At 68.1% G+C, this 21781-nt stretch overlaps 1 pseudogene; it reads right to left on the reverse strand.

The window, feature by feature from the left end:
* Positions 1 to 4415: 4415 nt before the first annotated feature.
* On the reverse strand, positions 4416 to 21599 carry LOC141972328 (phosphofurin acidic cluster sorting protein 1-like; annotated as a pseudogene).
* Between the last annotated feature and the right edge of the window lie 182 nt (positions 21600 to 21781).

Below are 21781 nucleotides of genomic sequence, written 5' to 3' on the forward strand. Positions count from 1 at the left end.
GTAAGAGGGGGTAAATGGGATGTAAGGGGGGGTAAAGGGGGTGTAAGGGGGGGTAAGAGAGGGTGTAAGGCGTGTTTGGGGGGGGTAAAGGGGGTGTAAGGGGATGCAAGGGGGTGTCTGGGGTGTAAGAGGGTGTAAGAGGGTGTAAATGGGATGTAAGGGGGGGTAAAGGGGGCGTAAGAGGGGTGTAAGGGGTGTGTGGTGGTGTAAGAGGGGGTAAATGGGGTGTAAACGGGGGTGTAAGGGGGTAAAGGGGGTGTAAATGGGGTGTAAGGGGGTGTAAGAGGGTGTAAGGGGGGTAAAGGGGGGTGTAAGGGGGGTAACGGGGGTAAAGGGGGTGTAAGGGGGGTAAAGGGGGTGTAAATGGGGTGTAAGGGGTGTGTGGTGGTGTAAGAGGGGGTAAATGGGATGTAAGGGGGGTAAAGGGGGTGTAAGAGGGGGTAATAGAGGGTGTAAATGGGGTCTTTGGGGGTGTAAAAGGGGGTAAAGGGAGTGTAAGAGGGGATGCAAGGGGTGTTTGGGGTGTAAGAGGGTGTAAATGGGGTGTAAGAGGGTGTAAGGGGCGGTAAAGGGGGTGTAAAGGGGGTGTAAGAGGGTGTAATAGAGGGTGTAAGGGGTGTTTGAGGGTGTAAAGGGCGTGCAAGAGTGTGTAAGAGGGTGTAAATGGGGTGTAAGGGGTGTTTGGGTGTAAGAGGGTGTAAATGGGGTGTAAGAGGATGTAGGAGGGGGTAAAGGGGGTGTAAAGGGGGTGTTTGGGGTGTAATAGAGGGTGTAAGGGGTTTTTGAGGGTGTAAAGGGCGTGCAAGAGGGTGTAAGAGGGTGTAAAGGGGGTGTTTGGGGGTGCAAGGGGGTGTAAATGGGGTGTAAGGGGTGCAAGAGGGTGTAAAGGGGGTGCAAGAGGGTGTAGTAGAGGGTGTAAGGGTTGTTTGGGGGTGTAAAAGGGGGTAAAGGGGGTGTAAGAGGGGATGCAAGGGGGTGTTTGGGGTGTAAGGGGGTGTAAGAGGGTGTAAGGGGGTGTAAGGGGGTGTAAGGGGGCATCCTTGGCGCGTGCGAGGCGTGCGGTGTGTGCAAGGTGACACGTGTCGAGGCGTGACACACGTATGAGGTGGCTGAGCCGCGCGTGCGAGGCGCGAGCAGCGGGCGCACAACAGACGTGCGGGGCAGGAGGGACGTGACACGCGTGGCGGGAGGGAACACGCGTGTAACACCCCGGCCTGGGCGTGTCAAGCGGACACGACACGTGTGCGATGTGTGTGCGAGGCCTCGGATGAATGCACAAGGTGTGACACGTGTGCGAGGCGTGTGGCGGTGCCCGGGAGGCGTGTGCGAGGCGTGAGGAGCGTGTGCGAGGCGCGTGCAAGGTAACGCGTGTGCGAGGCGTGTGAGGTGTCTGAGACGCGTGTGCAAGGCCTCCGAAAGGCGTGTGAGGCGAGAGGCGTGTGACGCGTGTGCCATGTGTGTGCCAGGCGTGACATACATGCAAGGAATGAGACGCACGTGTGCGACACGTGTGACGTGTGCGAGGCGTCTGAGCTGCGTGTGCAAGGTGAAGGGTGGGTGTGACACGTGTGCGAGGCATGTGGCGCCCAAGATGCGTGTGCGAGGCGTGTTGGAGGCCGGTGTGATCTGTGTGCAAGGTGACACGTGTGGTGGGCGTGACGCGTGTGATGCGTGTGCCGGGTGTGTGATGTGTGACATGGGTGACGCGTGTGACACGTACAAGGTGTGACATGTGACACATGTGCAAGGCGGGTGCCGTGTGACACAGATGAGTCATGTGACACGTGTGACATGTGAAGTATGTGACACGTGTGTGGTAACACGTGTGCAAGGTGTGTGACATGTGACACGTAACATGTGCAAGGCGTGATGCATGTGCAATGCATGTGACATGAGGCATGACGCGTGTGCGAGATGTGTGACACGTGTGATGTGTGTGTTGACACATGACGCATGTGCGAGGTGTGTGCTGTGTGACATGGGTGACTCGTGACACGTGACCCGTGTGCAAGGTTCTACATGTGTGTGATGCGTGTGGTGACACGTGTGACACGTGATGCGTGTGCATGGTTTGTGATCTGTGACACAGGTCATGTGACGTGTAACATGTGCGAGGCGTGTGACTGTGTGATGCGTGTGACACGTGTGTGGGGACGTGCGACGTGATGCGTGTGAGATGTGGCATGTGACACGCACAAGTGACGCGTGTGATGTGTGAGGCACATGACACCTGGTGTGATGTGTGACACGTGACATGTGTGCGAAACGTGTGATATATGACAGGTCATGTGATGCGTGTGACACGTGTGCGAGGCGTGATGTGTGTGTAATGTGACGTGTGTGAGGCATGTGCCATGTGACACGGGTGTGGCGCGTGATGTGATGTGTGTGACACGTGCAAGGCATGTGACACGTGTGTGAGACGTGTGAGACGTGACACGTGTCTGAGGCGTGTGCTATGTGACATGGGTGAGTCGTGACGTGTTACACGTGTGTGAGGTGCGTGGTGACACGTGTGACACTTGTGCGAGGCGTGTGCTGTGACATGAGTCACGTGACAGGCGTGTGACACGTGTGGTGACACGTGATGAGTCACGTGACACGTGTGTGATGTGACGCGTGTGACATGACACGTGCGTGAGGCATGCGATGTGTGACACGGGCGAGTCACGTGACACATGACACGTGCGAGGTGTGTGACGTGATGCGTGTGGTGACACATGACGCATGTGACATGTGACATGTATGCGAAGTGCATGATACGTCACACGTGGTGACACACAACACATGTACAAGGCATGTGCGAGTCGTGTGACAAGCGTAACACGTGGTGACACATGACAGGGGAGTCTTGTGACATGGGACCCGTGTGTGGTGACACGTGTCTTGTGTGATGCGTGTGGTGACGTGTGACACGTGACAGGCCACGCGTGTGCGAGGCACGAGCTGTGACAGGGGAGTCACGTGACAGGCGTGTGTTTGTGATGTGTGTGGTGACACGGGAGACGCGTGTGAGGCGTGTGACACGTGACAGGTCACTTGACATGTGTGATGCGTGTGACAGGTGACATGGGTGTCACGTGACACGTGTGTGATGTGTGTGCTGACGCGTGTGACACGACACACGTGCAAGGTGTGTGACACGTGTGGTGACACGTGTGCGAGGTGTGTGCTATGTGATGGGCGAGTCATGTAACACGTGTGACGCATGTGCAAGGTGCGTGATGTAACGCGTGTGGTGACACATGATGCCTGAGGCGTGTGCTGTGACAGCTGAGTCATGTGACACGTGTGTGAGGCGTGTGACACGTGTGTCACATGACAGGTGTGTGAGGCGTGTGGCGTGTGGTGTGTGTGGTGACGTGACGTGTGCGGGGCGTGTGCTACGTCACACGGGCGAGTCATGTGACACGTGATGTGTGTGACGGTGACATGTGTGACACGTGACACGCCGCACGTGTGCGAGGCATGTGCTGTGTGACAGGTGACATGTGACAGGTGTGTGACGATACAGGATACGCATGTGCGAGGCACGTGACACGTGATAGGTCACGTGATACATGTGTGAGGTGTATGACATGACAGAGGCGAGTCATGTGACATCATGTGTGTGATGCGTGTGGTGACACACGACACGTGACATGTGTGTGCGAGGCATGTGCTGTGATGGGTGAGTCATGTGACACGTGTGACGCGTGTGCGAGGTGTGTGACATGCGTAATGCATGTGGTGACACGTGACGTGTGACACGTGTGTGAGGCATGTGATGTGTGACACGGTCATGTGACACGTGATGCGTGACGCGTGTGCGAGGCGTGTGCTGTGTGACAGGCGAGTCACGTGTGTGACGCATGTGGTGACACAGGAGACGCGTGTGCGAGGCATGTGACACGTGACGGGGTCACGTGATGCCTGTGCCAGCTGACACGGGTGAGTCACGTGTGTGATGCGTGTGGTGACGCGTGTGACACGTGAGGCGCATGGTGACAGGTGTGACAACGCGTGTGCGAGGCGTGTGACGCGGGCGGTGACACGGCAGACGCGTGTGCGAGGCGTGTGCTGTGTGACAGGCGAGTCACGTGACAGGCGTGTGACGCGTGACGGGGTCACGTGACGCCTTGTGCCGGGTGACCCGGCCGAGCGACGTGACGCGCGTGTGACGCGTGCGGTGACGCACGACGCGTGTGAGGCGCGTGCTACGCGACACCGTCACGTGACACGTGACGCGTGAGGTGACACGCGTGTGAAGCGTGACGGGGGGCCGTCACCTGATGCCTGCGCCCGCTGACACGTGTGTGACACGTGACGGGTGTGACACGTGTGACACGACGCCCGTGCGAGGCGCCTGACGGGGTCACGTGACGCGTGTGCCCGGGGTGGGGGCGGGGCGCTCACCACGCGGCTCTTTGGCTCCAACAGTTTATTGACACCCACGTGCGGCCCCTCCCCCACCGGCACCCATGGGTGGGGGTGCTGCGGCCCCTCCCCCCATCCTCACGCCAAAAGGGGAGGGGCCAGGGCGCTGGGCTCCGCCCCTCCCCCCCTGTTTGGCACAGAGATGGGTGCGGGGGGCACACGGCGGGGGGAGGGGGGGTGTGGCACCCATGGGCGCTCTGGGGGCGGGTGCTGGTGGCACTGGGGGGTCCCGGCACCCAGGGGTGCTCTCGCGGTGGGTGGCGTTGGCACTAGGGGGGTCTCCGACACCCGAGGGTGCCCAGCGGCGGGTGGCGGTGGCGCTGGGTGGCTCCTGGCACCCCAGGGCTGTACCCAGCACCCACGGGCGCTCTTCGGGGCGGGTGGTGCTGAGGGTGCACCCATGGGTGCCCAAGGCCGGGGGCAGAAGCGGCGGGTGCCCCAGCAGGGTGAGCTCTCCCCCCCCCGCCTCAGCAGGGGCACCCATAGGTTGGGGGGCACCCGTGGGTGGTGTGGGGCACCCGTGGGTGGGAGGGGAGCACCCACGGGTGGGGGCAGCACCCATGGGTGGGGTCTCAGGGGGCTTTGGTGCCGAAGAGGCCGACGGGGAAGTGCTTGACGTGGGACGGCCACTGCGCCGCCAGCTGGAAGAACTTGATGTCGTCCCACTGGGTGCCGTCCACCGTCACTGCGGGGGGCAGCGCCCATGGGTGCCCCCTCCCTACACCCCACCCCCACCCACCCCCCCCAGCACCCACCAGCGCCCGGCACCCACAGGGCGAGCGTGGGAAGCAAAGAGTCAGGGGACATCCGCCCCCCCCAAGGAGAACACCCACCGCCCATGGGTGCCCCCCACCGCCCATAGGTGCCCCCCACCGCCCATGGGTGCCCCCCACCACCCATAGGTGCCCCCCACCGCCCATAGGTGCCCCCCACCACCCATAGGTGCCCCCCACCACCCATGGGTACCCCCCACCGCCCATAGGTGCCCCCCACCGCCCATAGGTGCCCCCCACCACCCATGGGTGCCCCCCACCACCCATAGGTGCCCCCCACCGCCCATAGGTGCCCCCCACCACCCATGGGTGCCCCCCACCACCCATAGGTGCCCCCCACCGCCCATAGGTGCCCCCCACCACCCATGGGTGCCCCCCACCACCCATAGGTGCCCCCCACCACCCATAGGTGCCCCCCACCGCCCATGGGTGCCCCCCACCACCCATGGCCCCCCACCGCCCATAGGTGCCCCCCACCACCCATGGGTGCCCCCCACCACCCATAGGTGCCCCCCACCGCCCATAGGTGCCCCTACTACCCATGGGTGCCCCCACCACCCATGGGTACCCCCCCGCCCATGGGTACCCCCCACCGCCCATAGGTGCCCCCCACCACCCATGGGTGCCCCCCACCGCCCATAGGTGCCCCCCACCGCCCATGGGTGCCCCCCACCGCCCATAGGTGCCCCCCCCCGCCCATGGGTGCCCCCTCCCACAGGGCACAGATGAGTCAGGTGATACCCTCCACCCCAAGCACACCCCCCCCCCCCGCCCCTGGGTGCCCACCACCCTTGGGTCCTCCCCTCGCCGCTGGGTGCCCCCCCCCGCACCCATGGGTGCCCCCACCCACCGGTGAGCAGGGCGGGGGGCTGCCGGGGGGAGCAGATCAGGCGGGTGATCCCCTCCACCACCAGGCTCTTGGAGTCGGGCTCCCGCGGGCGCTTGCTCAGGAACAGGGTGGGCACTGCCGGCACCCAGCAGCACCCATGGGTGCCCCCCACCCATGGGCGCGGGGCGGGGGGGGCAAAGAGCGCCCAGGGGGGCAGGGGAAGGCACCCGGGGGGGGGCGGGGGAACACCCAGGGGTGGGGGTGATGGGACGTGGAAGGGGGGTGCGGGGGGGCTTCCCCTATGACACCCACCCATGGGTGCTGCCCCCACCCTTGGGTGCCCCCCTCCCCGTCAAACCCTCCCCCTCCCAACACCTCCCCCTTGGGCTGCTCCCCCCACTCCCTCCCCAAGTGTCCCCCCCCATCGCCCTCCTTGGGTGCCCCCCACCCCACCCTTGGGTGCCCCCCACCCATGGGTGCCTCCCCCCCCCCCCCCACACCCCCCCCTTTCCCAAAACCCACCGCCATCTCTCCCCACACCCCCCCCCCCCCTCCCCTCCTACGCCTTCGCAGGTGCCCCCCAACCCCTCCATGGGTGCCCCCCCCCGCACCCATGGGTGCCCCCCACCCTCACCCTTCTTGTTCTTCTCGCGGGTGACGAGGGTCATGGCCAAGGTGCTGCCGGGGGGGTCCCCGGGGGGGGGCAGGCGGGACACGTGGAGGGAGCGGAAGGTCCCGCGCAGGCTGGTCTTGGGGCCCCCCCCCTCGCGCCGCTCCCCCTCCCCCCGCCGCCGCTCAGCACCCATGGGTGCCCCCCCCCAGTAATCCACCTGCAGCCCCAGCGCGTCCCCCGAGGAGCTGCTGGGGGGGGGGACACACACACAGTGTTGGGGGGGGGCACCCAAGATGACGGGTAACACCCCCCCCATAAGACCCAGGTGTATGGGTGCCCCCCCCCCAATAAAATCAAGATATAGGGGTGCCCCCCTCCCCCCAAAACAAGGCATATGGGTGCCCCCCCCCCGACCCAAACACGTGGGTGCCCCCCCCCCAGCACCCACATATACAGGTGCCCCCCCCAAGACATATGGGTGCCCCCCCCCCCAATCCAGACACGTGGGTGCCCCCCCCCAGCACCCACATATACAGGTGCCCCCCCCCCGGCACATGGGTGCCCCCCCAATATCTGCCCCCCTCCTCCCCCAAGCACCCCGGTATCTGGGCGCCCCCCCCATCCCCTTGCAGGTAACTGGGTGCCCCCCCCCGACACGTGGGTGCCCCCCCCGCCCCGACTCACCCCGGGGTGCTGGCGGCCGCCATGGAGGGTGACGCGGGGGGGGTGGCGGCGGCCTCGCGGGGTGCCCCGGCCCCCCCCGGGGGGGAGGTGGAGGGGACGGCCAGGCTGAGGGGGGGCACCTCGTCCCCGTCACCTGGGCGGGGGGGCACCCATGGGTGGGGGGGACGCACACACGTGACACCCCAGGGTGCCCCCCCCTTGCTCTTTCTCCACTGGGGAGGGGACCCCGGGGTGGCCTTTGGGGGGGGGGGGGGGACACACAGGACCCCCGGGTGTCCCTCCCGGGGGGGGACACAGGGTGCTGGGGGGTGGCAGCACCCATCACCCATGGGTGCCCCCCCGGGGTGGGTGGGGGGGTGGCGGGGGGGCACCCACCTACCTGGAGCCGTGGGGGGGTCCTCGACCAGCCCCACCTTCACCACCTGCGGGGGGGGGACACACGCACACGACACTTTGGGGACATTTTGGGGACAACCCGGGGCCACCCAGTGCCCCGTGTGTGTCCCCCCCCCCCCGTCACCCAGTGCCACCCCCCCACGGGGACAATGTCACCCCCCACCCGGTGCCACCCCCCCCGTCACCTCGTGTCCCCTCCCCCGGTGTCACGTCATGTCACCTGGTGTCACCCTTGTCCTCGGGACTGTGCCCCCCCTCCCTGGTGTCACCTGGTGTCACCCGGTGTCACCTAATGTCACGACACCCAATGTCACCCGCTGTCACCAGTATCACCCTAATGTCATGACACCCGGTGTCACCTGGTGTCACCCACTGTCACCCGGTGTCACCTGCTGTCACACAATATCACCCAACGTCACCTGGTGTCACCCAATGTTGCCAAATGTCACCTGGTGTCACCCAGTGTCACCCAGTGTCACCAATGTCACCCAGTATCGCCCTGTGTCACCCACTGTCACCCAGTATCACCCGCTGTCACCCTGTATCACCCACTGTCACCCACTGTCAACAATGTCACCCGGTGTCACCTGCTGTCACCCAGTATCGCCCAGTGTCACCCACTGTCACCTGCTGCCACCCAGTATCACCCGCTGTCACCCTGTATCGCCCAGTGTCACCCACTGTCACCCAGTGTCACCTGCTGTCACCCTGTATCACCCAGTGTCACCCAATGTCACCAATGTCACCCAGTGTCACCTGCTGTCACACAGTATCACCCAGTGTCACCCAATATCACCCGATGTTGCCACAGGTCACCCAACGTCACCCAGTGTCACTCGGGGTCACCCCCTATCGCCCAGTATTGCCCAATGTCACCCGCTGTCACCCGCTGTCACCCAGTGTCACCCAGTGTCACCCGCTGTCACCCAGTATCGCTCACTGTCACCCGCTGCCACCTGCTGTCACCCAGTGTCACCCGCTGTCACCCGCTGTCACCATCACCCAGTGTCACCCGCTGTCACCCGCTGTCACCCGCTGTCACCATCACCCAGTGTCACCCAGTGTCACCCGCTGTCACCCGCTGTCACCGGGGCCGTGCTCACCCCCACGAACGGGACAAACTTCTGGTAGGAATCCTCGTCCGGGCTGGGCCGGGGGGGGGGGACACGGGGCCGGGGGGGGACACATGACACAAGTCACCCCCCCGCACACACATCCCACCCCCCCCAGCTGTGTGTGTCCCCCCCCCCACGTGTCCCCCCCTTTTCCCAGCCCCCCCCATGCCCCCCCATGCTTGTCCCCATGTCACCCCCCCTCTCCCCCCGTGTCCCCCCCCCGTGTCCCCCCCTTTTCCCAGCCCCCCCCACCCCCCGTGTCCCCCTCCCCGTTCCCCCCCCCCTCCTTATTCCACCCCCACGCCCCCCCCGTGTCCCCCCCCTTGCCTCAGCCCCCCCCCCGCGCCCCCCCCGCGCCCCCCCACTCACAACTTGTGCTTGCAGGTCAGCATGGCCTCGCCCACGGGCAGGGGGTGGGTGGCCCCCGCGCCCCCCACGTACGCCAGGATCCGCCCCACCACGTTGAAGGGTTCTAGGGGCACCCACAGCAGCACCCATGGGTGCCCCCCCCCACCCACGCGGCGACAACACCCCCCCCTTGGGTGCTCCCCCCCCCCCAACCCCTTCCCGAACGGTGACACCGAAGAGGTGGGTGTCGTGTGTGTGTGTGTGTCCCCCCCCCACAAAAATTACCCCGAGCACCCATCGCTGGGGGGGGGGGGGGCACCCATGGGTGCTGGGTGGCCGCTTACCGGTGGGGGGGGGCTCGCTGCGCCCAAAGAGTTCTCGCCAGGGGGGGTCGAGGAAAGCGGCGCCGTAGCGCCCGTCCACGGAGCCCAGGTACTGCGCCACCGGGTGGGCGCCTGCGGGGCGCGGGGACACCCCCCTCAGCACCCCCGGGTGTCAGCCCGGCCCCCCCGTGCTGGGGGCTACAGGGGGCCACGGGCGCTACGGGGGGGGCATGGGTGCTATAGGGGGCCCATGGGTGCTCTGGGGCTATAGGGGTCCATGGGTGCTATAGGGGGGCCCCCGGGTGCTACAGGTACTATAGGGGGCCACGGGCACTATGGGGGGGGCATGGGTGCTATAGGGGGCCCATGGGTGCTCTGGGGCTATAGGGGTCCATGGGTGCTATAGGGGGGCCCCCGGGTGCTACAGGTACTATAGGGGGCCACGGGCACTATGGGGGGGGCATGGGTGCTATAGGGGTGCTATGGGTGCTATAGGGGTGCTATGGGTGCTACAGGGGGGGGCATGGGTGCTATAGGGGCCCACAGGTGCTATAGGGGGCCCACGGGTGCTATAGGGGCCCGCGGGTGCTATAGGGGGCCCACGGGTGCTATAGGGGCCCACGGGTGCTATAGGGGGCCCACGGGTGCTATAGGGGCCCACAGGTGCTATAGGGGCCCACAGGTGCTATAGGGGCCCACGGGTGCTATAGGGGGGCCCACGGGTGCTATAGGGGGGCCCACGGGTGCTATAGGGGCCCACGGGTGCTATAGGGGGCCCACGGGTGCTATAGGGGGCCCATGGGTGCTATAGGGGCCCACGGGTGCTATAGGGGCCCACGGGTGCTATAGGGGCCCACGGGTGCTATAGGGGGCCCACGGGTGCTATAGGGGGGCCCATGGGTGCTATAGGGGGGCCCACGGGTGCTATAGGGGCCCACGGGTGCTATAGGGGGCCCACGGGTGCTATAGGGGGCCCACGGGTGCTATAGGGGCCCACAGGTGCTATACAGGGCCCACGGGTGCTATAGGGGGGCCCACGGGTGCTATAGGGGGCCCACGGGTGCTATAGGGGGCCCACAGGTGCTATACAGGGCCCACGGGTGCTATAGGGGGGCCCACGGGTGCTATAGGGGGCCCACGGGTGCTATAGGGGCCCACAGGTGCTATAGGGGCCCATGGGTGCTATAGGGGGGCCCACGGGTGCTATAGGGGGGCCCACGGGTGCTATAGGGGGGCCCACGGGTGCTGCCGGGCGCTGTGGGTGCTCTAGGGGCCCCCGGCGCGGGGGGTGCCGTACCGAGGGGCACGAGCAGGAAGCGCAGGTACCGGAGCCACTCGGGGCTCTTGGCCCCCAGGTGCCGGACGAAGCAGCGCAGGAGGGTGCTGTGGTACCCCGCCCCCCCCACCGCCACCACCTGCACCGCCCGCGGCGGCAGCGCCGAGCAGTTACAGCTGGGGGGCACAAACGGGGGGGTCACGGCACGGGGGGGCACGCGTGAGGGGCGACAAGTGTGGGCGGGGGGCAAATGGGGGGGTCACACGTCGGGGGGGGGTTAAATGTGGGTGGGGGCATGAGCGGGGGTCAAGTATGGGGGGGGGGCACGTGGTATGGGGGGGGGGCACGTGTGGGGGGGCACATATGGGGGGGGTCACGGTGAGTGTGGGGGTCACTCGGGTGGGTGGGGGGGTCAAATATGGGGGGGGGCAAATGGGGGGGTCACGCGTGGGTTGAAGGGTTAAAGGTGGGTGGGGGGGGTCAAACATGGGTGGGGGGGCAAATGGGGGGGTCACGCGTGGGTAGGGGGGTTAAAGGTGGGTGGGGGGGTCAAATATGGGTGGGGGGGCAAATGGGGGGGTCACGCGTGGGTAGGGGGGTTAAAGGTGGGTGGGGGGGTCAAATATGGGTGGGGGGCAAATGGGGGGGTCACGCGTGGGTAGGGGGGTTAAAGGTGGGTGGGGGGGTCAAATATGGGTGGGGGGGCAAATGGGGGGGTCACGCGTGGGTAGGGGGGTTAAAGGTGGGTGGGGGGGTCAAATATGGGTGGGGGGGCAAATGGGGGGGTCACGCGTGGGTTGAAGGGTTAAAGGTGGGTGGGGGGGTCATGTGTGGGTGGGGGGTCACGCGTGGGGGGGGTCAAATATGGGTGGAGTCACTTGTGGGGTCAAACATGGGGTGTGGGGGTCACACGTGGAAGTGGGGGGGGTACAGCGCCCCCCCCCCAAGGGCACCCATTGCGGGGAGTGGGGGGGGTGTGGGTGGGTGCCGGGGTGCCCTCGGGGCGCGGGGGGGGCGCGGGGGGGTCACTCACAATCTCTGGATGCGGGTGAGAACGGCCGAGAGCACGGCCTGGAGCTCCCCCCCCGCCGTGCCCACCAGCACCTGCCCCTGCGCCTGCAGCAGCTCCCCCACCCACTGCCGGCGGGGGGGGGCACCCATCAGACACCCCCGCACCCATGGGTGCCCCCCAACACCCAAGGGTGCCCCCCCGCACCCTCCAGACACTCCCCAAACCCACGGGTGCCCCCACACGCTCCCAACACCCTCCCACACCAACGGATGCCACCACCCCCAGTTCCCCCCCCACCCATGGGTGCCCCCCACCACCCATGGGTGCCCCCCAAACACCCATGGGTGCCCCCCACCACCCCAATTCTCTCCGAGCCCATAGGTGCCCCCCCAAAATGCTCCCAACGCCCCCAGACACCCTCCCACACCAACGGATGCCACCGCCCCCAGTTCCCTCCCACCCAAGCGTGCCCCCCCACTCATGGGCGCCCCCCCCACCCATGGGTGCCCCCCCCACCCATGGGTGCCCCCACCTGTCCCTGCCACTCGCTGGTGCTGACGAGCAGGACGCTCTCGGGCAGCGCCGTCTCGGGGCCCAGGGCCTGGCCCAGCTGCTCCCAAACCGCCCGGCGAGGGACCGCGGGGGGCACCTGCGCGGGGGGGGGGGCACCCATGGGTGAGGGGGGGCACCCATGGGTGAGGGGGTACCCCCCGTCCCTCCCGTGTGCCCCTTCGCACCCCCCAACCCCCTTTGTCTCGCCCCCACAGTGAGCACAACCCCCCCGTGCCCCCCCCCCCTGCACCCTAACCCCCTTCCCCTGCTCCCCCCCGCCCCCCCCGCGGCCTCAACGCCCCCCAGTGTCCCCCCCAACCCCCCCACGTCCCCCCCATCCTCTCCCACCCCCCCCGTGTCCCCAACCCCCCGTTGCCCCTCCCACCCTCCCCATGTCCCCCCCAGTGTCCCCCCAAACCCCCCCCCGCCCCCCCATGTCCCCTCAAGCCCCCCCCTGCCCCCCCAGTGTCCCCCCCAGTGTCCCCCAAACCCCCCCCCCGCCCCCCCAGTGTCCCCCCCAGTGTCCCCGAAACCCCCCCCCTGCCCCCCAGTGTCCCCCCCAGTGTCCCCCAAACCCCCCCTGCCCCCTCAGTGTCCCCCCCAGTGTCCCCCAACCCCCCCCTGCCCCCCCAGTGTCCCCCCCAGTGTCCCCCAAACCCCCCCCTGCCCCCTCAGTGTCCCCCCCCAGTGTCCCCCCAACCCCCCCCCGCCCCCTCAGTGTCCCCCCAAAACCCCCCGTGCCCCCCCGGGGGTACCTGCGCGGGGGGGGGCAGCTCGGGGGGGGCCCTCTCGCTGTCGGAGCTGTTGTTCCTCTCGCCCAGGGGCCGGCAGAGCTGCCGCTCCCGCAGGGGGGTGCCCCGGCGACCCCGGCCTTGGGGGGCGGGGGGCACCCCCACTTCTGCCCTGTGGCCGCACCCGCTGCACCCCGAGTCCTTCCGGCACCCCCAGAAAGGCCCCGGGACCCCCAAATCCTCCTCCCCCCCCCCCCCCCCCCCCAACAGTGACACCCACCGACCGAGCTCGAGGTCACCCAGAGACACCAAATCCCCCCCCCGGACCCCAAATCCCGCCCCCCGGGACCCCAAATCCCGCCCAGAGACCCCAAATCCCCCCCTCAGGGACACCAAATCCCCCTCAGGGACCCCAAATCTCCCTCAGGGACCCCAAATCCCCCCCCCGGCACCCCAAATCCCACCCAGGGACCCCAAATCCCCCCCCCCGGGACCCCAAATCCCACCCAGAGACCCCAAATCCCCCCCCCCCCGGGCACCAAATCCCCCTCAGGGACCCCAAATCTCCCTCAGGGACCCCAAATCCCCCCCCCGGCACCCCAAATCCCACCCAGGGACCCCAAATCCCCCCCCCCGGGACCCCAAATCCCGCCCAGAGACCCCAAATCCCCCCCCCGGACCCCAAATCCCCCCCTCAGGGACACCAAATCCCCCCTCGAACCCCAAATCCCCCCCAGGGACCCCAAATCCCACCCATGGACCCCAAATCCCACCCCCGGACCCCAAATCCCACCCATGGACCCCAAATCCCCCCCCCGGGACCCCAAATCCCGCCCAGAGACCCCAAATCCCCCCCCCGGACCCCAAATCCCCCCCTCAGGGACACCAAATCCCCCCTCGAACCTCAAATCCCCCCCCATCCCACCCATGGACCCCAAATCCCCCTCAGGGACCCCAAATCCCACCCAGGGACCCCAAATCCCCCCCCCGGACCCCAAATCCCACCCAGGGACCCCAAATCCCCCCCCCCGGGACCCCAAATCCCCCCCCCGGACCCCAAATCCACCTCAGAGACCCCAAATCTCCCCTCAGACACCCCAAATCCCCCCATCAGGGCCCCCAAATCACCCCCGGACCCCAAATCCCCCCTCAGACACCCCAAATCTTAACCCAGGAACCCCAAATCTTCCTGCAGGGACCCCAAGTCCCCCAGGAACCTCAACATCCCCCCCCAGGGACCCCAAAACTGCCCAGACCCTCCCTGTTCCCCCCCCCTCTGGGACCCCTCAGAGACCCCAAAACCCTCCTTGAACCCCATCACCCGCCCCCCCAAATTCCCCCGAGACCCCAGATTCTGCCCCCCCCGACCCCCACCGCGGGGTCCCCCCTCACCTGGGTGACGCCACCTCCCCCTTGCTGCCCTTTAGGGGGGTCTTCAGCTTCTCGGGGACCCCCCCGGGCTCAGGCAGGGGTTCGGGGTCCCCCGGGTGTCCTGTGTAGGGGATGTAAGAAGGGGGGGGCAGCTACAGGCACCCCAAAATTGGGGGGGCACCCCAAAACTGGGTGGTATTAAGGGGACGCCCCCCCAAAAGTGGGTGGCGTTGGGGTGGGGGACACTGTGCAGCTGTGGGGGGGGCACCCCACAACTGGGGGCTGTCAGGGGTCACCCCACGACTGGGGGGGGGGGGGGGGCGGCATCAGGGTGGGGGCTACACCCCCCCCGCCCCAAAAAGAGCGTGGAATGGGGGTGGGGGACACCCTGAAACCGGGTGACAACAGGGTGGGGGCACCCCAAAACTGGGGGGGGCATCGGGGGAGGGGAGACACAAGCCCTTGGGGGTTTGGGGGGGGATCTCGGGGGGGGCCTCACCAGCCCCTCGGGGTCCTGCCCCCCCCTCGGGGGGTCTGCGGCCGCCCTTGGCTCCACCAGCCTCTGCCTGTGGGGGGGGGGGGGTGCGCTTGGCCCCACAGCCCCCCCCAAATGCCTGGGCTCCCCCTTAACCCTCCCAGGGCCCCCCCCCCCAATCCCCACGCTCCCCAGCACCCTAAAACCCCCCCATAACTCCCCTGCCACCCCCCAGTGCCCCCCCCAACCCCCCCAGTGCCCCCCCAACCTCCTGAGATACCTCCAACCCCCCACCCAGTGCCCCCCAAACCCCCCAACCTCCCCAAACACCCCCCCGACACTCCCCCCCCCCAAACACCCCAACTTGCCCCCCACCCCTCCCCCCCAGCCCAGTAAGGGGCTGGAGGACCCTCCCAGTGCTCCCAGTACCCCCCCACTGACCGGGGGGGCCCCTCACGCCCGGGGCTGCCCATCTCCGTCTGGGAGCTCGACTGCGAGAGGCCCTCGAAGAAGGGGCTGGGGGGGACAGGGGACATCGATGGCACCGGAGGGGACAGTGGGGGGACGTGGGGGGCACTGGGACGCGGGCACTGGTGGCACTGGGATGTGGGGATATGGAGATACAGGGACACTGGGATGGGATATGGGGACACGGGGACACAGACACGGGGACACTGGTGGCACTGGGATGGGATATGGGGACACGGGGACACAGACACAGGGACACTGGTGGCACTGGGATGGGATATGGGGACACAGACCTGGGGACACTGGTGGCACTGGGATGGGATATGGGGACACGGGGACACAGACCCAGGGACACTGGTGGCACTGGGATGGGATATGGGGACACGGGGACACAGACACGGGGACACTGGTGGCACTGGGATGGGATATGGGGACACGGGGACACAGACACGGGGACACTGGTGGCACTGGGATGGGATATGGGGACACGGGGACATGGGGACACAAGCACTGGTGGCACTGGGATATGAGGATATGGGGACACGGGGACACTGGTGACACTGGCATGTGGGAACACAGGAGGATACTGGTGGTGCTGGGATGTGGGGACATGGGGACACTGGTGGTGCTGGGACACAGGCACTGGTGGCACCGGGACATGGGGACACTGGTGACACTGGGACATGGACATGGGACACTGGTGGCACTGGGATGTGGGGACATGTGGACACTGGTGACACTGGGAGATGGACATGGGGACACAGGCACTGGTGGCACTGACATGGGAATATGGGGACACCAGGGACACGGGCATGGGGACACTGGTGGCACTGGGATGTGGGGACACGGGGAGACTGGTGGCACTGGGACACAGACATGGGGACACTGGTGGCGCTGGGATGTGGGGACGCTGGGACACAGTGGGCACTGGTGGCACTGGGACACAGGGTGGGGGCTGCTGGCCCAGGGCCACCTGGGGGAGGTGACACCCAAGAGGGGACGGGGGGGAGGTGACACCCCAGATCAGGACTTGGGGGGCGGGGGACCCCAAAACCAGGGGGGGGGGGGAGGTGACACCCCAGATCAGGACTTGGGGACGGGGGACCCCAAAAACCGGGGGGGGGGGAGGTGACACCCCAGATCAGGACTTGGGGGGCGGGGGACCCCAAAACCGGGGGGGGGGGGGGGGGGGGAGGTGACACCCCAGGTGGACGAAGAGGTGACACCCAAGAGGGGCCGGGGGGAGGTGACCGCCCAGCCCAGGCCCGGGGGGAGGGGCGGGGGCCGGCAGGGGCGAGCCGCGCCCCCAGGCAGGAGCAGCCCCCCCGGCGCCCCCTGACCGCAGGCGGGGTTTCGGGGTGCTGAGGACGCTGTCGGTGTCGTCGAGGTCGGCGCCGCTGTCGCTGGGGTTGAAGATCTCGAGGGTGTCGTAGAGCTCGTCCAGCCCCGCGCCACCTCCCGCATGCGGGCGGGGGACACGTGCTCCAGGCCGAACCCCCCCTGGGACAGGCCGGGGGGCACGCAGTGACACCCCCACCCCCCCAGGGCCACCCCCACCCCCCCAATGGCACCCAGCGGCACCCAGTGACACCCCCACCCCCCCCAATGGCACCCAGCGGCACCCCAACCCCCCCAGTGCCACCCAGTGCCACCACCACCCCCCCCAATGGCACCCAGCGGCACCCCCACCCCCCCAGGGCCACCCCCACCCCCCCAGTGCCACCCAGTGCAACCCAGTGGCACCCCAACCCCCCCCAATGGCACCCAGTGGCACCCAACGTGACGCCCACCCCCCAAATATCACCCCAATGTCATCCTCTGCCACCCCCACCCCTCCCAATGTCACCCCCTCCCCCCCAGTGTCACCTGCCCCCCCCCCAGTGTCACCCAGTGCTGCCCCCTCCCCCCCAATGGCACCCAATGCCATGCCCACCCCTCCCACTGTCACCTAGTGTCACCCCCTGCCACTCCCGCCCCTCCCAGTGCCACCCTCTGCCCCCCAATGTCACCCCCTCCCCCCCCATGGCACCCCCCACCACCCTCACCCCCCCATGCCACCTAATGTCACCCAGTGTCACCTAGTGCCACCCCCAGCACCCCTGTGTCACCCCATGGCACCCAATGCCACCCCCTGTCACCCCCAGCACCCCATGTCACCCATTGTCACCCACTACCACTCCCCAACACTGCTGGGTCACCCAGTGCCACCCCCAGCACCCCTGTGTCACCCCACATCACCCAGTGTCACCCCATGTCACCCAGTGTCACCTCCTGTCACCCCCCAACACCCCTGTGTCACCCCACACCACCTCCTGTCACCCCCAGCACCCCATGACACCCAGTGTCACCCCCAGCACCCCGTGTCACCCAGTGTCACCCAGTGTCACCTCCTGTCACCCCCCGACACCCCTGTGTCACCCCACGTCACCCAGTGTCACCCCCAGCACCCCCTGCCACCTCCTGTCACCCCCAGGATCCCATGTCACCTCACGGCACCCAGTGTCACCCCCAGCAACCATATCACCCCATGTCACCCAGTGTCACCCCACGCCACCTCCTGTCACCCCACGGCACCTCCTGTCACCCCACGGCACCTCCTGTCACCCCACGCCACCTCCTGTCACCCCACGCCACCTCCTGTCACCCCCCGGCAGCACCCATGGGTGCTCCTACCTCCTCCGACACCTTGAACCGCTTGAGCAGGGCCACGAACTTCTGCTTGATATTGGGCTGCTGCGGGGACACGGGGGGGTCAGGGGGCACGGGGGGGTCAGGGGCACCCATGGGTGCCACCAGCACCCTGACACCCCCCTGCCCGTCCCCCTCACCCGGGTGGAGGCCATCAGCTTCCTCCGCGTCTTCTTCACCTTGGGCAGCTCCTCTTCCTCGTAGAAAAGGTCCTGGGGGGGGGGGGGACCACACAGGGTGGGGTAGCACCCATGGGTGGGGGTGGCGGGTGGGGGGGGGTGACCCCCCAGCACCCACCTGGCCGTGCAGGGCGTCGTCGCTGCCCTCCTGCTCCGAGGAGAAGCTCTCCTCCTCTTCCTCCGAGTAGTTGTCGATGTCGGGGGAACGATCTAAGGGGGGGGGGGGGAGGGCGCACCCAAGGGTGGGGGGCACCCAAAGGTGAGGCGACGGGGGTGGCGGGGCTTCTCTTTGCCCTCTAGCACCCATGGGTGCTCCCCCGCTCCCCGGCGGCTGCAGGTGAGCGGCACCTGTGTCCCCCTGTCGGTGCACCCCCCTCTCCCCCCCCCCCCAGCACCCATGGGTGCTCCCCATACTCACAGATGCTCCCCCCGCCCATGGGTGCCCCCACAGACACCCCTGGGCCCCAGCTGCCTGCAAGATACCTGCTTCTGCCAGCCCCTCCTCAGCACCCATAGGTGCTGCCCACAGCACCCTTGGTTGTCCCCCAGCACCTAAGGGTGCGCCCCCCCACCCATGGGTGCCATCACAAACACCCCTGGACCCAGTTCCCTGCGAGATCCAGCCCCTCCCCAGCACCCAGCAGACCCCCAGCACCCTCAGTTCCCCCCCAGCACCCATGGGTGCTCCCCCCACCCATGGGTGCCATCACAAACACCCCCGGGCTCCAGTTGCCTGGTTCCTCCAGCCCCTCCCCAGCACCCAGCAGACCCCCAGCACCCACAAGTGCTGCCCCCAGCACCCTCAGTTCCCCCCCAGCACCCATAGGTGCCCCCCCCCAGCACCCATGGGTGCCCGGGCCCTCACCCGAGAGCTTGCCCTTGGCCTCGTGGTCGATGGGTTGGCTGGAGAGCGAGTTCACCCGGATCTCGGCCACCGGCACCGCCGCGTCCTTCACTGCCCGGTGCAGCACCAGCGCCAGCCCCCCCTCGCTGGGGTGCTGCAGCACCTATGGGTGGGGGGGGGGGGGGGGGGAGGACACCCATAGGAGCACCCAAAGGTGGTGGTGGGGGGAAACGGAGACACAGACAGCACAGGCTGCCCCACAGCACCCCCTTCGCGCCGTCCTCCCCTTTTTTTCCAGTAGATTCCGCCCCCCCCGCCCCCGTCACACGCCCAGAGCACCCTGACCCCCACCCTGACCCCCACCCAGCACCCACCTCCGCCATGTTGATGAGCCCCACGGCCAAGGTTTTGTAGCCCAAGAACGTCCGGTTCTTGTAGCGCTTCCGCCGCTGCAGCATCACCTGCAGCCGGTTGGCGTCGCGCTTCAAAAAGTGGGGGTACTGCGGGGGGGGGGGGGGGCGATTTTAGGGGTGCTGGGTGTCCCGCCCTCCCAACAGCACCCATGGGTGGGGGTCAGGGTGCCCGACCTGCAGGGAGAAGGTGAGCTGCAGCTCGGTTTCGGGGGCGCCGCCGGCCGGCAGCGGGATCTCGTTGGAGCGAAGGATCCGCTTGGAGCCCTGAGGGGGGGGGGTGGGTGTAAAATACCCCCCCAGGGGGGTAAAATACCCCCCGGGGGGGGGCAACAGCTCGAGGGGGGATGGGGGGACCCCTCGGAAAAAAATGGGGGGGACTCTTGGATTTCTCCTGTGGGCACATGCTGCCCCCCCCCCCCCTTTGCAAAAAGGGACCCAGCACCCAAGACCTGGCACCCCATGGCCCCCCCCGGACCCCCCCAAACCCCCAGTGATGCCCCCACTCCCCAAAACCACCCAAGACCTGGCACCCCCCCATACCGCCAACACCCTGCTGGACCTTTGGGGACCCCCCCGGACCCAGCACCCAAGACCTGGCACCCCACGGCCCCCCCAGCACCCTTGTAGCCCCCCCCAAACCCCCAGTGACCCCCCCCCTCCAAAATCACCCAAGACCTGGCTCCCTCTCTGCACCCCCCCACCCGCAGCACCCTGTGGGACCCCCGAGGACCCCCCCCAGGGACCCAGCCCCCAAGACCTGACACCCCATAGCCCCCCCCAGCACCCTGTAGGACCCTTGGGGACCCCCCCAGGGACTCAGCCCCCAAGACCTGACACCCCATGGCCCCCCCAGCACCCTGTAGGACCCTTGGGGACCCCCCAGGGACCCAGACCCCAAGACCTGACCCCCCACGGCCCCCCCCAGCACCCTGTAGGACCCTTGGGGACCCCCCCAGGGACTCAGCCCCCAAGACCTGACCCCCCACGGCCCCCCCCAGCACCCTGTAGGACCCTTGGGGACCCCCCCAGGGACCCAGCCCCCAAGACCTGACCCCCCACGGCCCCCCCAGCACCCTGTAGGACCCTTGGGGACCCCCCCAGGGACCCAGCCCCCAAGACCTGACCCCCCACGGCCCCCCCCAGCACCCTGTAGGACCCTTGGGGACCCCCCCAGGGACTCAGCCCCCAAGACCTGACCCCCCACGGCCCCCCCCAGCACCCTGTAGGACCCTTGGGGACCCCCCCAGGGACTCAGCCCCCAAGACCTGACCCCCCACGGCCCCCCCCAGCACCCTGTAGGACCCTTGGGGACCCCCCCAGGGACTCAGCCCCCAAGACCTGACACCCCATGGCCCCTCCCAACCCCCAGTGACCCCCACCCCTCCAAATTCACCCAAGACCTGACACCCCCCGGCCCCCCCCAAGCCCCCAGCACCCAACCCCTGTCACCCCTCACCCCCCCCGGCCCCCCCCGCACCTGCAGCTTAACGGCGATGACGACCGAGCCCCAGGTCCTTGGCCACCTCCCGCACCAGCACCAGCCGCTGCAGCGTCAGCTGAAAGCCTGGGGGGGGGGCCGGGGGGGGGGGCCGCGGGGGGTGTCACCGGCACCCGGTACCGTTAACCCCCCCCCCTCCCCCCAAACCGAGCCCAGGGGCGGAGCCTTCCGGGCCCCGGCGCACCCCGGGAGGGGTTTGGGGTTATTTTTATTTTTTTTTTTTTTTTTGGGGGGGGGGGGGGGGCGGGGGGGTTGCCCCTCACCTGGGCACGCAACTGGGCGAGCTCCGATCCACCTCCCAGGTGGCGTAAAGGTTCATCTGCACCGGGCGACCGGTTCCGGTCCCGGGGGGCGCGGGGGCGGGAGGGGCTGCAGCGGGAGTTGGGGGGTCGTACCGGCAGGGGGAACCCCGGCAGGGCCCGGGGGGGGTTGCGGGGAGGAGGCCGCGGGCGGCGGGACCGGCCCGGGGGGCCGCGGGGGCCGCCGCGTTCCGCCATCGCCCGCCGCTGCCGCCGCCGCCACCGCTGCCGCGGCTCTGGCCACGCCCCCACGCGCGCTTCCCATTGGCTGCCCGCCCCGCTGCTCGCTTCGTCATTGGTTAACGCCCGCGCCCCTGCCGGAAGGCTCCGCCCCGATCAGGCCCCTCCCACCCGCGCAGCTCATTGGTCGAGTGTTTCTCACCCCGTCCCCGCTGCGGAAAGGTGAGCTCCGCCCACCGCCGGCTGGACACGCCCTTCCCGGGCGCGGGAGACGCCCCCAGCCGCTTCTCGAGGCGCT

This window comes from Athene noctua, chromosome 32 (genome assembly GCF_965140245.1).
Source record: "Athene noctua chromosome 32, bAthNoc1.hap1.1, whole genome shotgun sequence".
In the NCBI taxonomy this organism is placed as follows: Eukaryota; Metazoa; Chordata; class Aves; order Strigiformes; family Strigidae; genus Athene; species Athene noctua.